Below are 4,743 nucleotides of genomic sequence, written 5' to 3'. Positions count from 1 at the left end.
TCTTTGTTGAACTTTAATGCTTCAAACACCATAGCAAGTAAGCTGTGACTAACGATACTCTTCTTCAGTGGTTTTGGAGGGAAATTAGGTAGAAATACGCTGCTTGACTAGCATGACACCATTGTATTCATATAATAATCCATCCAGGCTAACGTGAATGACAGTGACTGCATGCTGCTTCTCTGAATTTCAGGTTGCGGTGGACTTGCGGGGCCAGCTCGTTGGTTTGATAAATTCACACACTCTGTGTATCCAAGAACATTAAATCAGTGGAAATGATGTTAGAGCAGACACAGACTTCTGTCGTAGATTAGTGTTATGTTTCCAGTGTCGTGGCTCCAAACCGTAACGTTAGTTGGGACAGACGGACCCCTTGTTTCTTTGGGCTAACTATATTAGCTTTAGCTTGGATGGTAACAGCTTTCTGCTTGTTTCTTTGGGCTAACTATATTAGCTTTAGCCTGGATGGTAACAGCTTTCTGCTGTTTCTCCTAGGCTAACTATATTAGCTTTAGCCTGGCTGGTAGCAGCTTTCTGCTGGTTTCTTTAGGCTAACTATATTAGCTTTAGCCTGGATGGTAACAGCTTTCTGCGTGTTTCTTTAGGCTAACTATATTAGCTTTAGCCTGGCTGGTAGCAGCTTTCTGCTTGTTTCTTTAGGCTAACTATATTAGCTTTAGCCTGGATGGTAACAGCTTTCTGCGTGTTTCTTTAGGCTAACTATATGGCTTTAGCCTGGCTGGTAGCAGCTTTCTGCTTGTTTTCTTTAGGCAACTATATTAGCTTTAGCCTGGATGTAAAAGCTTTCTGCTTGTTTCTTTAGGCTACTATTTAGCTGTATCCTGGATGGTAACAGCTTTCGCTTGTTTCTTTAGGCTAACTATATTAGCTTTAGCCTGGATGTAACAGCTTTCGCTTGTTTCTCCTAGGTTACTATTTAGCTTTAGCCTGGATGGCAACAGCTTCGCTTGTTTCTCCTAGGTTACTATATTAGCTTTAGCCTGGATGGCAAACAGCTTTCTGCTTGTTTCTCCTAGGTTACTATATTAGCTTTAGCCTGGATGGTAACAGCTTTCTGCTTGTTTCTCCTAGGTTACTAGCTTGCTAGCCTGGATGGCAACAGCTTTCTGCTTGTTTCTCCTAGGTTAACTAAATTAGCTTTAGCCTGGATGGTAACAGCTTTCTGCTTGTTTCTCCTAGGTTAACTATATTAGCTTTAGCCTGGATGGTAACAGCTTTCTGCTTGTTTCTCCTAGGTTAACTATTAGCTTTAGCCTGGATGGTAACAGCTTTCTGCTTGTTTCTCCTAGGTTAACTATATTAGCTTTAGCCTGGATGGTAACAGCTTTCTGCTTGTTTCTCCTAGGTTAACTATATTAGCTTTAGCCTGGATGGTAACAGCTTTCTGCTTGTTTCTCCTAGGTTAACTAATTAGCTTTAGCCTGGATGGTAACAGCTTTCTGCTTGTTTCTCTCTCCTAGGTTACTAAATTACTTAGCCTGATGGTACAGCTTTCTGCTTGTTTCTCCAGGTTAACTATATTGCGTTTAGCCTGGATGGTAACACTTCCTGCTTATTTCTTTAGGCTAACTATATTAGCTTTAGCCTGGATGGTAACAGCTTTCTGCTTTTTCTTGTTCCTCCTAGGTTAACTAAATTAGCTTTAGCCTGGATGGTAACAGCTTTCTGCTTGTTTCTCCTAGGTTAACTATATTAGCTTTAGCCTGGATGGTAACAGCTTTCTGCTTATTTCTTTAGGCTAATTATATTAGAATTAGCATGGCTTTGCAACGAACATAAAACACGGACTACAGTAGCTTCACTGACTACCCATGGAAAACTATGCACATCGCTGCGTCAGCTGCTGCCTACGGTGCTTTACTACACACGGAGAGCCTTACTTCCCATAACAAACCCCGTCGGACTAACGTTTTGAGAATTTTTCTTTTTTAACAAATAACATTTGAACAACCTGTATAAACTGAACACCAAAGAACAATATTAATATTTAATTAATATAATATTAACTATGCAAATTATTAATGATATACCTAATAATATAAATAAATAGCTAAAGTTATGTTTTCTTTGTAACAATACTGTTTTTCAATACTATTGTTTCACACTGAGGTCTCCAAACCACAAATCAAGTAAGTAAACATTGAACAAATAAACAACTTTTCTCTTAAAAAAACCAAACTGGTTGTGGAGTTGATTTAAGGGAGTTGTACGTTCTTCTTCAGAAACCCCATCATGTCCACATTGTCTGGTGAGAGGCTTGCTCTCTGTGCTGTGACAATGTCCCCCGCAGTGGAAAACACTCTCACTGGGGACAGATGTGGCTGGGATTCCAAGGTAATATCTAGCAGTTCTTAAAGTTAGATTCTCTGGGGAAAGCTATCTTTTTGAACAGAAAAAAAAAATCACCACAGATACTGCACTACAGGGTAGTGCCGGAGAAATAGATTCTGGTAGAGGGAAAAGGACCGCACATTTTCAGCAGTGATGCCAACTATTTAGTTTAGCCACTTTGCCAATACTGAATAAATATATGTATATATGTATGACACTGAATAGACTGCATTTAGGTCATACTGCCTCTGAGTTTCAGACTGTGATACAGTAATTCCGTTCTGATGCATGTGACCCAAAATATCACATTTAGGGGTGAGCCTTAACGATTAGCATTAATGAAGGGAATCAGCTGGGAGCCCCATCTCACATGGTTCTCTTGACATTGAACATTGAATGTCAATATTAGACTGTCACTAAATCTATTGCAGCCCTGTGCAATACTGTTTGACTTTTTCAACTCCAGTTGCTGACAGTGTTACTGTATTTGTTTTACTGTTATTGGTAATAAAAATACACAGAGATTGGTTGGCTAACTTCCCCCGGTTGTCATCATAAACCTACCAACCAGGATGCCAGAAAGGAGATATACCTGACCTTTGACCCTGATCCTGTTCCCAAAGTTTGCCGTAGACATGCAGCCTTTCCCTTGTGTACTTGGCTTGGCTTTTAATGCACTGCCCGCCAGGGCTGGACGATTAATTTAACAATTATTGGCATCGTAATTCTGAAGCTGTCATGGCCGTATTTTTCCCATGACAATAATTTCAATATTTTATTCCTGTTGATAGGCCTACTTTCTCCTCAAAACACATTCTACCACGTGTACAGTCACATGACTTTGCCTGGACCAGTCAGCCTCATGGAAAGCATAATGGAAGATAACTCAAACACTGTGTCAACTGAGCAACTTGTGCACACAAAAAACGCACTGTCAAACAGTTTTTGCATGAAAACATTTTGGCTTCAGAAAAGAGGATTTAGAACAACGGGATTAATTATCGTTCATTTATCTTAGAAGGTAAAATGTACAATTAATAGTGATTTAGATTTTAGGTCATATCGTGCAGCTCTACTGCACACTCTCATCCAATTTTTTTTTTTCTCCTTCTACCCCTCTTTTTACATAAGCATGCCAAGCCACAAAGCGGGGTCCGGAAAATTGGATTACCACAGTGACAGCATTTTCAAATTCTCTCTTCATATGGCCATTTGGGAGCAGAACAGAGGCACTGTCACCTCAAGCCGGCCAGCTCCACGATAACAGCGCTCTGCAGATATGCTGGCCAGGCGTGTTTTGCATCACGGATGGCTGGCCTCATTGATAGAGGCCATCCTATCTATGTTGCTCTCCAAACTATAAACTCAGTCTGAACTCAGATAACAATAATTCCCTGAGCAAGGCCGTGTAAAATAGGATGAAGAGTATCAACTGGCACAGTGGTGGGGCATTTCATGAAAGGAGACAGTGGGGCCTTTTTGTCTTGAATTGCTGCCCATTCTATTTCTTTCTCTCACGCTTACTCGCTCCCTCCCTCTCCTTGCCCGTCCCTCCCTCCCTCTCTCTTCTTTGAAACCCAACCGCTGTACTCATCCCTAGGATCCTTCTACAAGGATTAATCAGTTTTCCATTCCTGGAGAGATTATTCAAATGCTGTTACATCTACAGCCAGCAGCAGCACTCCCTCCTTACTTCCCAGGCAGCACCACAGCGCTGACTGAAGGAAAAAGTCCTATTTTTCCTCTTTCTTTACTTTTATTTTTCTGTTCGTCCTGTGTGTCTCCTCCTCTGTGCTTTTCTGTCTTTACAATTCACCACCATTGTTGACTCTGTGTGCCTATGTCCATAATTGAGTACATTGATGATATTGCATGTGAGAGTCTTTAGAGAGCTCTGTTTTTTTGTCCTTCACTGTTGCTTGTATCTGCGTAGAAGAACACATAGAGAGTATAAATGGTCCTTGTGTAATTGTTCTCATTAGCGCTGGTAGGAGAACAGCCAGAGATCCTCACGTCACCAGACTACAGGAGCTGTGACCGCTCCAGCAGAGATCAGATCCTGCTTTCCTGCTCCAAAGCCTTTACCCCCTCCCACCCTCCTGTTCTCTCTAGTCTCCCCACCCTCTCCCAATACCCTCTATACCTCTCTATTCTCCATTCACTCCTGTAAAAATAAATACATTTAAAACTGCCCTAGTATTGTTTTATTTGTGATGCTCTAAAAGCTCGCCCTTGGACATGTATTTTGACAAACAGATTTTAATGAAATTAGTGAGTAAACTCCGTGATGATTACACCTGTCATGCAACCTTTGGCCTTAAATGAAAAGTACCCTTCATTTCTGTGTGGTCTATCTAGGGCTGCACGGTTATGGCCAAAATGATAATCACG

At 41.1% G+C, this 4,743-nt stretch overlaps 1 protein-coding gene across 8 annotated transcripts in view; it reads left to right on the top strand.

The window, feature by feature from the left end:
• The window catches only part of numb (NUMB endocytic adaptor protein), a 51,883-nt gene that overhangs the window by 16,393 nt on the left and 30,747 nt on the right, over positions 1 to 4,743 (top strand). The gene's annotated exons all lie outside the window — the stretch shown is intronic.

The sequence above is a fragment of the Etheostoma spectabile genome, unplaced genomic scaffold (genome assembly GCF_008692095.1).
Source record: "Etheostoma spectabile isolate EspeVRDwgs_2016 unplaced genomic scaffold, UIUC_Espe_1.0 scaffold314, whole genome shotgun sequence".
Taxonomy (NCBI): Eukaryota; Metazoa; Chordata; class Actinopteri; order Perciformes; family Percidae; genus Etheostoma; species Etheostoma spectabile.
The sequence above is the reverse complement of the archived record's forward strand: the minus strand, read 5'-3'. Positions and strand labels throughout refer to the sequence as shown.